The sequence below is a fragment of the Scyliorhinus canicula genome, chromosome 1, assembly GCF_902713615.1.
Source record: "Scyliorhinus canicula chromosome 1, sScyCan1.1, whole genome shotgun sequence".
In the NCBI taxonomy this organism is placed as follows: Eukaryota; Metazoa; Chordata; class Chondrichthyes; order Carcharhiniformes; family Scyliorhinidae; genus Scyliorhinus; species Scyliorhinus canicula.
The window spans coordinates 165035904-165054001 of NC_052146.1; the positions used below are offsets into that span (position 1 = coordinate 165035904).

General features: G+C 48.0%; 1 protein-coding gene across 3 annotated transcripts in view; it reads left to right on the plus strand.

The window, feature by feature from the left end:
* LOC119969006 (potassium voltage-gated channel subfamily KQT member 4-like) overlaps positions 1-18098 on the plus strand; it is a 754273-nt gene that overhangs the window by 534314 nt on the left and 201861 nt on the right. The gene's annotated exons all lie outside the window — the stretch shown is intronic.

An 18098-nucleotide genomic window follows, 5' to 3' on the forward strand; every position in this document is an offset into this window, starting at 1 on the left:
GTGCTTTATAGAAAAAAGATAAAGTTCGGAATGTTGCCGCCCGCGCGCCTGTGGGTAACTTATTTGGACCGGCACCATTATTTTGATTCCCCGGAGGAGGCGTGGGCCTTCGTGCGGACGGAGAAACTGGACTTGAACTAGGGGTTGGGGGTTGCGAGGTCGGCTGTAAGATATTAGTGCTGGATTCTGCTGTTGCTGTGTTCTCTTTTTCTTCTGTTGTTTTCTTCTTGTTTTAGTACTTTTGCAATTTTGATATGGTTATTTACGGAGGGGTTGTTCTTGCTATGTTTTTGTTTTTGTGCTGTGGGACATTGTCTGGGCTGTGTATCTTGAGGGGAGGGTCGGGGGGGGTATGTTGTATTCTATGCCGGAGTGGGGGTATGGAGTAGGGCTGATATTTGGGAGCTGCGTCAGAAGGGTGTGGTGGGGCAGTGCAAAAGCGCGGGCTTTCCTCTGGTTTCCCGTGCTGCGGGGCTGGGGGGGTGGAGATGGTGACGGGGGAGGCGGGGCCTTAACTGGTTCTTCCCCGCGCTGGAGCGGTGCCAGGAGGAGGGATAGATTGGGGGATGATCCCACTTCGGGAGGGGTCGGGCTATTGGCGGGAGTTTCCGGGGTCAGCAGAAGTTAGCTGACCCACGGAAGTACAATGGAGGACGGTTCGCGGCTGGGAGGGTTCCTATCCTGGGGGGGAAGGGAGGGGGGGAAAGGGGAATACCGGGTTGCTGCTGGCAGGGTCAAGAAGGAGCTGGTGGGGGCTGGGGGGACAGAGGTGAGGGGTTGTCGCTATGGGGACGGGGTCGAGCAGGGGGTGCTGGCCTGGAGCGGGCAGTCGATGGGCTATGGCTAGCCGACGGGGGAGGGGGGCGGGACGCCCTCTGATCCGGTTGGTCACCTGGAATGTGAGAGGGTTGAATGGGCCGGTGAAGCGGTCGAGGGTACTGGCTCACCTGAAGGGGCTAAAGGCGGATGTGGCAATGCTTCAGGAGACCCACCTGAGGGTGGCGGACCAGGTCCGCCTGAGGAAGGGATGGGTGGGGCAGGTTTTCCACTCGGGGTTGGATGTGAGGAACCGGGGAGTGGCGATTCTGGTGGGGAAAAATGTGTTGTTTGAGGCATCGGAGGTGGTGGCGGATAAGGGGGGTAGGTATGTGATGGTTAGGGGCAGGCTACAAGGAGAGAAGGTGGTACTGGCTAGTGTGTATGCCCCAAATTGGGACGATGCGGGCTTTATGAGGCGTATGTTGGGACGGATCCCGGATCTGGAGGCGGGAGGTCTGATCATAGGGGGGGACTTTAATACGGTGTTGGATCCTTCACTGGATCGGTCCAGCTCTAGGACGGGTAGGAGGCCGGCGGCGGCCAAGGTACTGAGAGGGTTTATGGACCAGATGGGTGGGGTGGATCCATGGAGGTTTGTATGGCCGAGGGCACGCGAGTACTCTTTCTTCTCCCACGTACATAGGGTCTACTCTCGGATAGATTTCTTCGTGGTGAGTAGGGGACTGATTCCGAGAGTGGAGGAGGCCGAGTATTCGTCCATTGCAATCTCCGACCACGCTCCGCATTGGATAGAGTTGGAGATGGGAGAGGTGCGAGACCAACGTCCATTGTGGCGGTTGGATGTGGGGTTGTTGGCGGAGGAGGAGGTGTGTAGGAGGGTCCGGGCAAGTATTGAGGGGTACCTTGAGGTGAATGATACGGGGGAGGTTCAGGTGGGGATGGTCTGGGAAGCCCTGAAGGCAGTAATTCGTGGGGAGCTGATATCCATCCGGGCACACAGGGAGAGGAGCGAAAGGAGTGAGAGGGATAGACTGGTGGAAAAGATGCTGGAGGTGGACAGGAGGTATGCAGAGGCACCAGAGGAGGGACTGTTGGGGGAGAGGCGCAGCCTGCAGGCTAAATTTGATTTGCTGACCACTAGAAAGGCGGAGGCACAGTGGAGGAAGGCACAAGGGGCAGTGTACGAACATGGTGAAAAGGCGAGTAGGATGCTGGCTCATCAGCTGCGTAAGCGGGATGCGGCTAAGGAGATTGCTGGAGTGAGAGATAAGAGTGGGAATGTGGTGCGGAAGGGGGTAGAGGTGAATGAGGTCTTCAAGGATTTTTACGGGGAACTGTACCGGTCGGAGCCAACGGGGGAGAGGAGGGGAATGGAGAGGTTCCTTGACGGGCTTTCTTTCCCGAAGGTGCAGGAGGAGAAGGTGGAGGGGTTGGGTGCGCCGATTGAGCTGGAGGAGCTAGTTAAGGGGATCGGGCAGATGCAGTCAGGGAAGGCACTGGGGCCGGATGAGTTCCCGGTGGAATTTTATAAAAAGTTTGTGGATCTAGTGGGCCCCTTGCTGGTGCGAACACTCAATGAAGCGTGGGAGGGGGGGACTTTGCCCCCGACGATGTCATGGGCGCTGATCTCGTTAATTTTAAAGAAGGACAAGGACCCCCAGCAGTGTGGTTCATACAGGCCCATATCTCTCCTCAACGTGGACGCTAAGGTGCTGGCAAAAATCCTGGCCACCAGGATAGAGGACTGTGTGCCAGGGGTTGTGCACGAGGACCAGACAGGTTTTGTGAAGGGAAGGCAGCTGAACACGAATGTGCGGAGATTGCTGAATGTCATTATGATGCCGGCGATTGAGGGGGAGGCAGAGATAGTGGTGGCACTGGATGCGGAGAAGGCCTTCGATAGAGTGGAGTGGGGGTACCTATGGGAGGTGTTGGGGAGGTTTGGATTTGGTGAAGGGTTCATTAGATGGGTAAGGCTGCTATATGAGGCCCCGATGGCGTGCGTGGCTACGAATAGGAGGAGGTCGGAGTACTTCCGGCTTTACCGAGGAACCAGGCAGGGTTGCCCCTTGTCCCCCTTGTTGTTTGCACTGGCAATCGAGCCGCTGGCGATGGCATTGAGAGATTCAGAGAGGTGGAGATGCTTGGTGCGAGGTGGAGAGGAACATAGGGTGTCGTTGTATGCCGATGACCTGTTACTGTATGTGGCGGACCCGGTGGGAGGGATGCCGGGAGTGATGGAGTTACTAGCCGAGTTTGGGACCTTCTCAGGTTATAAATTAAACTTAGGCAAGAGCGAGGTGTTTGTGGTGCACCCTGGAGACCAGGAGGAAGGAATTGGTAGGCTCCCGCTTAGGCGGGCAGGGGAGAGCTTTAGGTACCTGGGGGTGCAAGTGGCCAGGGACTGGGGGACTCTCCACAAGCATAACTTTACCAGGCTGGTAGATCAGATGGAGGAGGAGTTCAGGAGGTGGGACATGCTGCCATTGTCGTTGGCGGGGAGGGTGCAGTCCGTCAAAATGACAGTGCTTCCGAGGTTCTTGTTCCTTTTTCAGTGCCTGCCCATATTTATCCCCAGGGCCTTCTTTAGGAGAGTGACTAGCAGTATTCTGAGTTTTGTGTGGGCACATGGGACTCCGAGAGTGAGGAGGGTGTTCCTAGAGCGAGGGAGGGATGGAGGTGGGCTGGCACTGCCCAACCTTCTGGGGTACTATTGGGCAGCCAATGTGTCAATGGTGCGTAAATGGGTGATGGAGGGGGGAGGGGCGGCGTGGAAAAGAATGGGAGATGGCGTCATGTAGAGGTACGAACCTGGGTGCCATGGTAACGGCACCGTTGCCGCTCTCCCCTAAGAGGTTTACCACGAGCCCGGTGGTGGCGGCGACCCTAAGAATCTGGGAACAATGGAGACGGCATCGGGGGGGAAACAGGGGGCTCGATGGAGGCTCCACTGGGTGGCAACCATCGGTTCATCCCGGGGAACACGGATGGGGGATTCAGGGGGTGGCAAAGGGCGGGCATCAGCAAATTGAGGGACCTGTTTATTGGCGGGAGGTTTGCGGGCCTGGGGGAACTGGAAGATAAATTTGGCCTTCCCCAGGGGAACATGTTCAGATAACTGCAGGTAAAGGCGTTTGCTAGGCGACAGGTAGAGGGATTCCCTTTGCTGCCCTCGCAGGGGGCGATGGACAGAGTGCTTTCGGGGGTGTGGGTAGGAGAGGGGAAGGTGTCTGACATCTATAAGGTAATGCAGGAGGTGGAGGAGTCATCAGTGGAGGAGCTGAAGGCTAAATGGGAGGAGGAACTCGGGGAGCAGATAGAGGACGGGACTTGGGCGGATGCCTTGGAGAGAGTCAACTCTTCCTCCTCATGTGCGAGGCTTAGTCTCATCCAATTTAAGGTGCTGCACCGGGCTCACATGTCCGGGACTAGGATGAGTAGGTTCTTCGGGGGTGAGGACAGGTGCACCAGATGTTTGGGGAGTCCTGCGAACCACACCCATATGTTCTGGGCATGCCCAGCACTGGAAGAATTCTGGAAGGGGGTGGCGGGGACGGTGTCGAGGGTGGTTGGATCCAGGGTCAAACCAGGGTGGGGACTCGCGATTTTTGGAGTTGCGGTAGAGCCGGGAGTGCAGGAGGCGAAAGAGGCCGGTGTCCTGGCCTTTGCGTCCCTAGTAGCCCGTCGAAGGATTCTGTTACAATGGAAGGATGCAAGGCCCCCAAGTGTGGAGACCTGGATCAGTGACATGGCGGGATTTATAAAATTGGGAAAGGTCAAATTTGCCCTGAGAGGATCAATACAAGGGTTCTATAAACGATGGCAGCCTTTTTTGGACTTCCTGGCTCAGAGATAGGTAACTGGGTCAATAGCAGCAGCAACCCGGGGGGTGGGGGGGGGGGGGGGTGCATTATTGTAGTGTTTATTCTGTAACTTTATAGTGTGTTAATATGCGTTGTTGTTAAAATGCTGGGTTGTTCATGGGGATGGGGGTGAATGTATATGATTGTTAATATTATTGTTATTTTCGGTATTTTACTAAGGTACGTCAATGTTGTATAAAATCAAAATTTCTCAATAAAAATTATTTTTAAAAAAAAATATCTGAAGGATGGGGATGCTTTGGAGAGGGTTCAAAGGAAATTTACCAGGATGCTGCCTGGACTGGAGGGTAAGTCTTATGAAGAAAGCCTGAGAAAGTGGGGCTTTTCTCACTGGAGCGAAAAAGGAAGAGAGGTGACTTGATAGAGGTGTACAAGGTGATGAGAGGCATGGATAGAGTGGATACCCAGAGACTTTTCCCCAGGGTGGAAATGTTGTCCCCTCGTGACAGCCATGATTGGAGGAAGGTATAGGGCAGATGTCAGAGGTAGGTTCTTTACACAGAGAGTGGTGGGTGTGTGGAATGCACTGCCAGCAGAGGTGGTGGAGTCTGAGTCATTACGGACATTTAAGCGACTCTTGGACAGACACATGGACAGCAGTAAATTGAAGTGGTGTAGGTTACGTTGATCTTGGATCAGGATAAGTGGTCGACACAACATCGTGGGCCGAAGAGCCTGTACTGTGCTGGACTGTTCTAATGTTCTATGGCTGATATGTTCCTCAACCCCATTGTCCTGCCTTTTCTCCATACCCCTGATCCCCTCATTCATCAAGGAATCCCCCAATTAATCAAGAACACCAGATTTGTGCTTGATGTGCTGTTACCTACAGGGCTACAGATCAAGAGTTGGAAGGTGAAATTAGACAGAATAGTTATTTCTTGGAACATAAAAACTAGGAGCAGGAGTAGGCAATTTAGCCTCTCGAGCCTGCTCCACTGTTCAATACGATAATGGCTGATCCCATCATGGCCTCAATTCCACCGTCATCCTCATTCTCCTTAGCCCTTCAACCCATTACCCATTTAAAAATCAGCCTAACTCCTCAAATTTACTCACATCACCACACTTTTGGGGAGTGAATTCCCCAGATTAACAACCCTTTGGGAGAAGTAGTTTCTCCTCAAATCTATTTTTAAATTTGCTACCACCCCTTGTCCTGAGACAATGAATTCTCATTCCAGAATGCCCGACAAGAGAGGGCATCTGCTCCACGTTGACTTTATCCATTCCTTTTATTATTTTATAAAGCTTCAATTTGATCTCCCCTCATTCTTCTAAACTCAAAAAAAGTATAGACTTCATAAAACAAACCTCACATAAGAATTAGGAGCAGAAGTAGGCAATTCAGCCCTTTGAGCCTACTCTGCCATTCAATCAGATCATGGCTGATGTCTTCCTGGTCTCAAATCCACCTCCCCACCTATTGCACATATCCCTTTAACCTTTTTATAAATCAGAAATATATCCATCTCCTTTTTGAAACCATTTAATGACTCAGATTCCACTGTATTATAGGGCTGTAAGTTCCACAAATTCACCTCCTCTCTGAAATCAATCTAGTGAACCTCCTCTGAATTGCCTCCAATGCCACTACATCCTTCCTCAAATAAGGAGACCAAAACGCTGCCTAATCCATGTGCAATCTCACCAATGCCTTGTACAGTTGCAACAACACTTCCTTCCCTTTGTACTCTATTCCTTTAGTTATAAATGTCAATGTTACATTTGCTTTCTTTATTATCTGCTGTACCTGCATGCTAGTTTTATGCGACTCGTGAACAAGGACACCCAGATCCCTCAGCGCCGGAGGACCCCAAAGTGAATACAGCTCTCCAACTCGCAGCAAAATTAAACAGTGCCAAAAACAGCTGTCAGCATAAAACAAAAGTAAAAAGCAGAGTCGAGCCCAGCTCCACCCACACAATGACATCACTGCAGCCATTTGGTAAAGCATCCATTTCTTAAATATACATCCACCTGACACCTCACCCCAAGAAAAAAAACCCCATCAATTTCAAGATGGTTTCATTTTTCACCTTTTCACTTTCCTTTCAGAAATACTGGCAGTAAAATACTTTTTGAACATTTATAATAACATAGTCAATTTTAGTCCTTCTTCTTCCAACTGGAATCCCTCTTGATTGACAATCTCTGGACAAGATGCACGATCCATCCATATCTCTACGCCTTGGTATTTCTCCTTAAGGTCAGATACTTTAGTTCAATCCAATCAGAGCCCCTCGAAATTCTCCAACACAGGAGCATTGGTTAACACAGCCTTCAGGCCTGTTGACACTCCGCTGTCCACTGAAATTTGCTACGCTTCTTCAGCAAGTCTGTCAGCGGAGCAACCACACTGCTAAAGTTCAGCACAAATTTCCAGTAAAACCCACTCATGCCACGAAATCGCATTATTTCCCTTTGTGTCGAGGGTATTGGAAACTCTCCAATAACCTTTGGTTTCACATCCCATGGGACCATTCGACCCTGTCTGATGGTATGGCCAAGGAAAGTGACTTGGGCTTTTCCAAATTCACTTTTGACTAGGTTTATCACCAAACCCGCCTCCTGAAGTTGATCGAATAACTCCATCAGATGCTTCAAATCTTCTTTCCATGTCTGGCTGAAAATTACCAGATCGTCGATGTATAACGTACAATTGGGTAACGGGTAATCCTGAAACGACTTTGTTCGCTAACTGTTGAAATATGGCTGGAGTGTTTTTCATGCCAAATGGCATAACTTTGAATTGATAAATACCATCTGGAGTCACAAAAGCTGAAATCTCCTTCGCCCTTTCGGATAAAGGTACCTGCCAGTAACCTTTAAGTAAATCCAGTTTGGAAATAAAAGCTGATTGTCCCACTTTCTCAATGCAATCCCCCAAACGTGGGATAGGATAAGAGTCCGTTCTTGTAGCTGCATTAACCTTTCTATAGACCGCACAAAACCGTTGTGTGCGTCCGGTTTTGGTACCATCACTATGGGTGAGCTCCATTGGCTGCAATTATGCCATTTTTAAGCATACTTTCAATTTCCTTGTTAACCGGTGCCAATTTTAAACGGTTAGGTCTATATGGATGTTGTTTAATTGGAACAGCATTTCCCACATCTAAATCACGTAGAACCATTTTAGTACTTCCCAACTTATCTCCACAAACTTGCCCATGTGATATCAATAACTCTTTCAGGTCAGTTTGTTTTTCCGCTGGAAGGTAACTCAACAACTTATCCCAATTTTTAAGAACATCCTCATTTTCCAATTTAATTTAAGGTATGTCAAATTCCAAGTAATCTGGATTTGGTTCTTTACTTTGAGTTAGAATCTTTAAAACCCCCTCCTTTTGCTCTCCTTCCCTTTCAAAATATCTTTTAAGCATATTCACATGACACACTCAGTGAGTTTTCCTTCTAACTGGCATTCTTACCACATAATTAACCTCACTTAATTTCCTTTCAATCTGATGAGGTCCACAAAACCTTTCTTTTTAAGGTTCGCCTACCACTGGTAACAATACTAAAACTTTATCTCCACTGGCAAAACTTTAAACTTTTGCTTTCTTGTCTACTACCTGTTTCATGACATGTTGTGCAACCTTTAAACATTGTCCAGCCAATTCCCTTGCTCTATTTAATCGTTTCCTAAAATTTGACATATGATGCAATAATCTCAGTTCCAACTGCTCATTCACCAATTTTTCCTTCATCAATTTAAGTGCTCTTACCTCATGACCAAAAATTAGTTAAAAAGGACTGAATTTGGTTGACTCATTAGGCACATCCCGAATTGCAAACAGTACGAATGGAATTCCTTTATCCCAATCCTCTGGATAATCTTGACAATAAGCCCTCAACATTGTCTTTAATGTCTGGTGCCACCTTTCTAATGCTCCCTGCGATTCTTGATGGTACAAAGTTGATTTAAATTGTTTTATTCCTAAGCTATCCATAACTTCTTTGAATAACCTTGAGGTAAAATTTGATCCTTGATCCAATTGTATTTCTGTGGGTAGTCCATATCTAGTAAAACATTTCAGTAACTCCTTCACAACTTTTTAGCTGTAATATTGCATACTGGAATGGCCTCTGGGAACCTAGCAGACACATCCATTATAGTCAAAAGATATTGAATCCCACTTTTCATTTTTGGAAGCGTTCCGAAGCAATCCATTAAGACCTTTGTAAAAGGTTCCTTCAATGCTGAAATGGATATTAAGGGCGCTGGTTTTAACACTGCTTGAGGTTTCCCTATCACTTGACATGTGTGACATGATCAATAAAATTGAACTACATCTTTATGTAGTCCAGTCCAATAAAAATGTTTTTTCTATTTTAGCTTGAGTTTTCCTTACTCCCAAATTACCTCCCACTTGTACCTCATGTGCAACTCGCAACACATCCCTTCTATATCCTACCAGCAATACCACTTGATGAACTTCTGTCACTTTTCATTTGCCTGCACATGTAAAGGTCTCCATTTTCTCATCAAGCCATCACTTTTACGGTAATAACATTCTGGTATAAAATCAGATTCCTCTTCCGTGTATGCTTTCTGAGACATTCGTTTTATTTCTATATCTTTCTGTTGGAACTCCGCCAATTTTCCAGAACTAAAAATATCCGCCTCATTCTCCACCTGTTCTTGTTCTTTTCCAACCATCTGATCAAAAATCGTTTCTGATAATTACAGTTCAACTTAATCTTCACTCTTTGATTTCTCCTCTTGTCTTAACCTGTGACTTTGCGACCTTGTTACTACACAATTCGGAAAAATCCCAGGATATTCGTCCTTCAGTTGTCTGATTTTGCACTGGCTTATCACCACAGTAGGCATCACTCCCACCTGCGATCCAGCTATATCATTACCCAAGATAGTTTCTCTATTACTCCTACCACCACTTCACCACACTTCATTGGACTTTCCACCTTTATCTTATATAATGGAACATGACACTTCTCACCCTGAATTCCACATATTACAACCTTTTCTGGCTATTTTCCTCCCAAACTACATAACTCCTAATCTCTTAACATCAAAGATTGACTAGCTCCCTTATCTTTTAAAATTGTGACTTCTTTACCTGCTCCTCCTGGCACACATGAGTAAACTTTATCCACACAAATAAATTCTTTAAAGAGATATGGCACCTTCTTATCAATCACCTCTTGATCAGGCAGAACAACCTTTTTCACCTCCTTCACTTCACTTGGGCCTTCCTTTACCACTTTAACAAACCCCACTGTCTTATCCTGTTTAACCACATCAGCCTTCCCAGTGCTTTTCTTCAACCACCAACACTGTGACTTTACATGGCCTAGTTTATGACAGTGAAAACATTTGAAACTTTTTGTTTCTCTTCCACCCTCCTGGATTTCTTTTTAAATCTGAGGTACACTCTCTCCTTGTTCTTTAGTTTCCCATGGCATGGAAAAAGTGAAGTCGTATGGGGTTCAGGGTGTACTAGATGGATAAAGAACTGGCTGGGTAACAGGAGACAGAGAGTAGTGGTGGAAGGGAGTGTCTCAAAATGGAGAAAGGTGACTAGTGGTGTTCCACAGGGATCCGTGCTCGGACCACTGTTGTTTGTGATCTACATAAATGACCTGGAGGAAGGTATAAGTGGTATGATTAGCAAGTTTGCAGATGATACTAAGATTGGTGGAGTTGCAGATAGCGAGGCGGACTGTCAGAGAATACAGCAAAATATAGATAGATTGGAGAGTTGGGCAGAGAAATGGCAGATGGAGTTCAATCCAGGCAAATGCGAGGTGATGCATTTTGGAAGATCTAATTCAGAGCGGACTATATGGTCAATGGAAGAGTCCTGGGGAAAATTGATGTACAGAGAGATCTGGGAGTTCAGGTCCCCTGTACCCGGAAGGTGGCAACGCAGGTCGTCAAGAAGGCATACAGCATGCTTGCCTTCATCGGACGGGGTATTGAGTACAAGAGTTGGCAGGTCATGTTACAGTTGTATAGGACTTTGGTTCGGCCACATTTGGAATACTGCGTGCAGTTCTGGTCGCCACATTACCAGAAGGATGTGGATGCTTTGGAGAGGGTGCAGAGGAGGTTCACCAGGACGTTGCCTGGTATGGAGGATGCTAGCTATGAAGAAAGGTTGAGTAGATTAGGATTGTTTTCATTGGAAAGACGGAGGTTGAGGGGCGACATGATTGAGGTCTACAAAATTATGAGAGGTATGGACAGGGTGGATAGCAACAAGCTTTTTCCAAGAGTGGGGGTGTCAATTACAAGGGGTCACGATTTCAAGGTGAGAGGGGAAACGTTTAAGGGAATGTGCGTGGAAAGTTTTTTACACAGAGGGTGGTGGGTGCCTGGAATGCTTTGCCAGCGGAGGTGGTAGAGGCGGGCACGATAGCATCATTTAAGATGCATCTGGCTAGATATATGAACGGGTGGGGAACAGAGAGACGTAGACCTTGGAAAATAGGCAATAGGTTTAGATAAAGGATCTGGATCGGCGCAGGCTGGGAGGGCCTAAGGGCCTGTTCCTGTGCTGTAATTTTCTTTGTTCTTCTTTGTTCTTATGATCTCCCATCAGATCACCTTGACCTCTACCACTTGAGTATTTCTCTTTCCACCAGTTTCTATCCCTCACAGGCTGAAACTGATGTTGGAAACCAAACTTTGATTTATGAACTCATTCATAATCATCTGCCATTTCTGCTGTGAACCTCACAGGCGGAATTGTCCACTCCCGGGAAAAATCAGGAAGGCCGTCGTGAACTCGGCCGAGTTTCACGACGGCCTCGGAGGCCGCTCCTCTCACCGTATTCACCCCCACCCGGGGGGCTAGGAGCGGCGCTCCGTTATTCTCGGCGGCCGGGCCTTGATGCTTGCGTCAAGGCGGCGCGCCGAGAATGACACGACGGCGGCACCTATGTGACGTCAGCCGCGCATGTGCAGTTTGGCCGGCTCCAACCCACGCATGCGCGGCTGACGTCACAACGGCTGATGGCTCAAACCCGCGCATGCGCGGTGGCCGTCTTCCCCTCCACTGCCCCGCAAGCCGTGGCAGCTTGATCTTGCGGGGTGGCGGAGGGGAAAGAGTGCGTCGCTTTGAGACGCTGGCCTGACTATCGGTGGGCACCGATCGCGGGCCAGTCCCCTCCCGAGCACGGCCATGGTGCTCACTCCCCTCTCCGCCCCCCACAAGCTTCAAACGGGCCTTTGGCGCCCTGTTCACGCCGGCAGCGACCAGGTGTGGTTGCCGCCGTCGTGAAATGGTCGCGAACGGCAGGCCGCTCGGCCCATCCGGGTCGGAGAATCGCAGGGGGCGCCAGGGGTGCGTGAAATGAGTTGCCCGGCCCTCCCCTGATTCTCCCACCCGCCGTTTGGAACGGAGAATCGCGCCCCACAGTTTTAACCCTCTGCTCTTCCACACTAGGTTCTCACTACATCAGAAATTGAATTTTTAAACTCCTCCAAGGTACCTCATCTGATAGTGATGCAAACACTTCACTAGCTCAACCTCCCAACTTTGTTTGAATCAGTAATACCCGCATGTCCTGCGGCTATTTCATTTGTTTAACCACCTTCTCAAATGAAATGAAAGAAGCTTCTACCTCTCCTACCAGCAGAGGGCAGCAGAGCAAAGCTACTGATCAGCTGTTCTGGGGGAATTTGCATACGTGCAGTGCGGTCAGCCTAAGTTGAAAGTGAACCGGCGAAGGAGACCCAAGGAGTTTGAGTGAAAGCAAGAATCCAGCAGAGGGCAGCAGAGCAAAGCTACTGATCAGCTGTTCTGGGGGAATTTGCATACGTGCAGTGCGGTCAGCCTAAGTTGAAAGTGAACCGGCGAAGGAGACCCAAGGAGTTTGAGTGAAAGCAAGAATCCAGCAGAGGGCAGCAGAGCAAAGCTACTGATCAGCTGTTCTGGGGGAATTTGCATACGTGCAGTGCGGTCAGCCTAAGTTGAAAGTGAACCGGCGAAGGAGACCCAAGGAGTTTGAGTGAAAGCAAGAATCCAGCAGAGGGCAGCAGAGCAAAGCTACTGATCAGCTGTTCTGGGGGAATTTGCATACGTGCAGTGCGGTCAGCCTAAGTTGAAGGTGGTTTGTGGAAGGGCTGTTGGCAAGTGACAGTTAAACCCGAAACACTTCGTGAGTGTTTCCCACCCGACCTCCTCCTCTAACCAACCCCCCCACCCCACGGTGGTTGGGAAGCGGGAGCAGGGGCCTGTCGTGAAGGTGAGTGAGTGCCTTTAAATTTGCTTAACTTTCAGCGGGAGCAGGGTTTGAGGTAATATCAGGTAAGCTCTTCCTTTCTTTTTCTTTTTCTTTTTCTTGTTTTTTTTTTAAATCTAGAGGTGATGTCAGGGAAGGCAGTACAATGCTCCTCCTGCAGAATGTTTGAGGTGAGGGACGCCGTCAGTGTCCCTGCTGATTTCATCTGTGGGAAGTGCACCCATCTCCAGCTCCTCAAAAACCGTGTTAGGGACCTGGAGCTTGAGCTGGATGAACTTCGGATCATTCGGGAGGCAGAGGGGGTCATAGATAGGAGCTACAGGGAAGTAGTTACACCAAAGACTGGAGATAGATGGGTAACTGTAAGAGGGACTGGGAAGAAGCAGTCAGTGCAGGGACCCCCTGCGGTCGTTCCCCTGAGTAACAAGTATACCGCTTTGGATACTTGTGGGGGGGACGACTTACCAGGGGTAAGCCATGGGGTACGGGCCTCTGGCACGGAGTCTGTCCCTGTTGCTCAGAAGGGAAGGGGGCAAAGGAGTAGAACATTAGTAATTGGGGACTCAATAGTCAGGGGCACAGATAGGAGATTTTGTGGGAGCGAGAGAGACTCACGTTTGGTATGTTGCCTCCCAGGTGCAAGGGTAAGTGATGTCTCGGATCGTGTTTTCCGGGTCCTTAAGGGGGAGGGGGAGCAGCCCCAAGTCGTAGTCCACATTGGCACTAACGACATAGGTAGGAAAGGGGACAAGGATGTCAGGCAGGCCTTTAGGGAGCTAGGATGGAAACTCAGAGCGAGAACAAACAGAGTTGTTATCTCTGGGTTGTTGCCCGTGCCACGTGATAGTGAGATGAGGAATAGGGAGAGAGAGCAATTAAACACGTGGCTACAGGGATGGTGCAGGGGGGAGGGATTCAGATTTCTGGATAACTGGGGCTCTTTCTGGGGAAGGTGGGACCTCTATAGACAGGATGGTCTACATCTGAACCTGAGGGGCACCAATATCCTGGGGGGGAGATTTGTTAGTGCTCTTTGGGGGGGTTTAAACTAATTCAGCAGGGGCATGGGAACCTGGATTGTAGTTTTGGGGTACGGGAGATTGAGCGTATAGAGGTCAGGATCACAGATTTGACTTCGCAGGAGGGTGCCAGTGTTCAGGTAGGTGGTTTGAAGTGTGTCTACTTCAATGCCAGGAGTATACGAAATAAGGTAGGGGAACTGGCAGCATGGGTGGGTACCTGGGACTTCGACGTTGTGGCCATTTCAGAGACATGGATAGAGCAGGGACAGGAATGGTTGTTGCAGGTTCCGGGGTTTAGGTGTTTTAGTAAGATCAGAGAAGGGGGCAAAAGAGGGGGAGGTGTGGCGCTGCTAGTCAAGGACAGTATTACGGTGGCGGAAAGGATGCTAGATGGGGACTCTTCTTCTGAGGTAGTATGGGCTGAGGTTAGAAACAGGAAAGGAGAGGTCACCCTGTTGGGAGTTTTCTATAGGCCACCTAATAGTTCTAGGGATGTAGAGGAAAGGATGGCGAAGATGATTCTGGAAAAGAGCGAAAGTAACAGGGTAGTTGTTATGGGAGACTTTAACTTTCCAAATATTGACTGGAAAAGATATAGTTCGAGTACATTAGATGGGTCGTTCTTTGTACAATGTGTGCAGGAGGGTTTCCTGACACAATATGTTGTCAGGCCAACAAGCGGCGAGGCCACATTGGATTTGGTTTTGGGTAATGAACCAGGCCAGGTGTTAGATCTGGAGGTAGGTGAGCACTTTGGAAACAGTGACCACAATTCTGTGACCTTTACGTTAGTGATGGAAAGGGATAAGTATACCCCGCAGGGCAAGAGTTATAGCTGGGGGAAGGGCAATTATGATGCCATTAGACATGACTTAGGATGTGTTGGTTGGAGAAGTAGGCTGCAAGGGTTGGGCACACTGGATATGTGGAGCTTGTTCAAGGAACAGCTATTGCATGTTCTTGATAAGTACGTACCAGTCAGGCAGGGAGGAAGGGGTCGAGCGAGGGAACCGTGGTTTACCAAAGAAGTGGAATCTCTTGTTAAGAGGAAGAAGGAGGCCTATGTGAAGATGAGGCATGAAGTTTCAGTTGGGGCGCTTGATAGTTACAAGGAAGCGAGGAAGGATCTAAAGAGGGAGCTGAGACGAGCAACGAGGGGACATGAGAAGTCTTTGGCAGGTAGGATCAAGGAAAACCCAAAAGCTTTCTATAGGTATGTCAGGAATAAAAGAATGACTAGGGTAAGAGTAGGGCCAGTCAAGGACAGTGGTGGGAAGTTGTGTGTGGAGGCTGAGGAGATAAGCGAGATACTAAATGAATACTTTTCGTCAGTATTCACTCAAGAAAAAGATAATATTGTGGAGGAGAATGCTGAGACCCAGGCTATTAGAATAGATGGCATTGAGGTTCGTAGGGAAGAAGTGTTGGCAATTCTGGACAAGGTGAAAATAGATAAGTCCCCGTGGCCGGATGGGATTTATCCTAGGATTCTCTGGGAAGCCAGGGAAGAGATTGCTGAGCCTTTGGCTTTGATTTTTATGTCATCATTGGCTACAGGAATAGTGCCAGAGGACTGGAGGATAGCAAATGTGGTCCCTTTGTTCAAGAAGGGGAGTAGAGATAACCCCGGTAACTATAGGCCGGTGAGCCTAACGTCTGTGGTGGGTAAGGTCTTTGAGAGGATTATAAAAGATACGATTTATAATCATCTAGATAGGAATAATATGATTAGGGATAGTCAGCATGGTTTGTGAAGGGTAGGTCATGCCTCACAAACCTTATCGAGTTCTTTGAGAAGGTGACTGAACAGGTAGACGAGGGTAGAGCAGTTGATGTGGTGTATATGGATTTCAGTAAAGCATTTGATAAGGTTTCCCACGGTCGGCTATTGCAGAAAATACGGAGGCTGGGGATTGAGGGTGATTTAGAGATGTGGATCAGAAATTGGCTAGCTGAAAGAAGACAGAGAGTGGTAGTTGATGGGAAATGTTCAGAATGGAGTTCAGTTACGAGTGGCGTACCACAAGGATCTGTTCTGGGGCCGTTGCTGTTTGTCATTTTTATAAATGACCTAGAGGAGGGCGAAGAAGGATGGGTGAGTAAATTTGCAGACGACACTAAAGTCGGTGGAGTTGTAGACAGTGCGGAAGGATGTTGCAGGTTACAGAGGGACATAGATAAGCTGCAGAGCTGGGCTGAGAGGTGGCAAATGGAGTTTAATGTGGAGAAGTGTGAGGTGATTCACTTTGGAAAGAATAACAGGAATGCGGAATATTTGGCTAATGGTAAAATTCTTGGTAGTGTGGATGAACAGAGGGATCTCGGTGTCCATGTACATAGATCCCTGAAATTTGCCACCCAGGTTGATAGGGTTGTGAAGAAGGCCTATGGTGTGTTGGCCTTTATTGGTAGAGGGATTGAGTTCCGGAGCCATGAGGTCATGTTGCTGTTGTACAAAACTCTAGTACGGCCGCATTTGGAGTATTGCGTACAGTTCTGGTCGCCTCATTATAGGAAGGACGTGGAAGCTTTGGAACGGGTGCAGAGGAGATTTACCAGGATGTTGCCTGGTATGGAGGGAAAATCGTATGAGGAAAGGCTGATGGACTTGAGGTTGTTTTCGTTAGAGAGAAGAAGGTTAAGAGGTGACTTAATAGAGGCATACAAAATGATCAGAGGGTTAGATAGGGTGGACAGCGAGAGCCTTCTCCCGCGGATGGGGGTGGCTAGCACGAGGGGACATAGCCTTAAATTGAGGGGTAATAGATATAGGACAGAGGTCAGAGGTGGGTTTTTTACGCAAAGAGTGGTGAGGCCATGGAATGCCCTCCCTGCAACAGTAGTGAACTCGCCAACATTGAGGGCATTTAAAAGTTTATTGGATAAGCATATGGATGATAAGGGCATAGTGTAGGTTAGATGGGCTTTAGTTTTTTTTTTCCATGTCGGTGCAACATCGAGGGCCGAAGGACCTGTACTGCGCTGTATCGTTCTATGTTCTATGTTCCTTCTCATCAAACTTTGGCAATGCTTGGACATATTTAAATAGATCTCCCCCAATAAATAGATCTTCGACTATGACGCTCTTTCTCTTTATCCTCATCACTTTCCTCAAACTGTACGTTTCCCTTTACCTCCACCAATTTTAACTGACTGTCAAGTTTCATGGTCATTTTCTGAAGTTCGAACTCTCTCTCTTTTTCCCTTTCCTTTCTCTCTTTTTCCCTTCCCACTCTCTCTTTTTCCCTTTCCACTCTCTCTTTCTCTTGTTGTTCTGCCAAGACTATTCTTTCTTTTTCCCTCATTTCGTATTCAAGCTGCTTTAATTCTTTCTCATGTTCCAGTTGTTTAATCCGCAACTGAATTTTTGCCATTTCTAATGAGTCAGACTGTATCTCAGGCAATTTTGAATGCTCAGCTACCGCCGTAAGTACCTATTCTTTTCGTGTACCATCAGGTAACGCGAACTGCAATGGTTTTGCCAAATCCAAAAGCCTTTTTTTTTTTGTTCGTAAGGTACTGCGTGTGACCTTCTCCACGCCCCAAAACTTCTGAGCCTCTGAAAGAGCTATTTTCCACAACACGTTCCCTACTTAAACTGGAATGCCACACCTGAAAAGCAAACACAAATAGGCTCACACCTCTGTCTTCATGTTCACTAAGCCAACCCAATCACGAAAGATAGACTTTTATCCCGGACGAGCCCCCAATTTATTATGGGCCAGGGTTTAGACAACCCCCAAAGTATGTCATGGAGTTCACCTGACCCATAACTTTGAATAGATTTTGGTTATGGGGAGCACAAGGGCCCACTTTACAGGTGTGATGCAACAGAGAGCTAAAAGTATTTTTAAACACAAACAATGTTTATTCTCTGAATCCAGTTAACATTTTATAAACACACAGTTAACAGTTTATCAACTACCAACTCTGACCACCCCCCAAAAGATACAGTACTCTATAGATAACCCTTAACTTTCCAAACAACATCCATAAGTTAAACCCTTTTGAAATAACGACAGCAGTTTAAATTCTCCACAGAAACAGGTATTACTTTGAAATCACCAATGACCTGAAGACATTCTTTAGATTGCAGAGAGAGAGATCAAAACATCTTCTTGCCATTTGATACAGCACCTATTTCTTAAAGGTACATCCACCTGACAATATGAAGTTATATTTAGTGAAAGCACGGTAG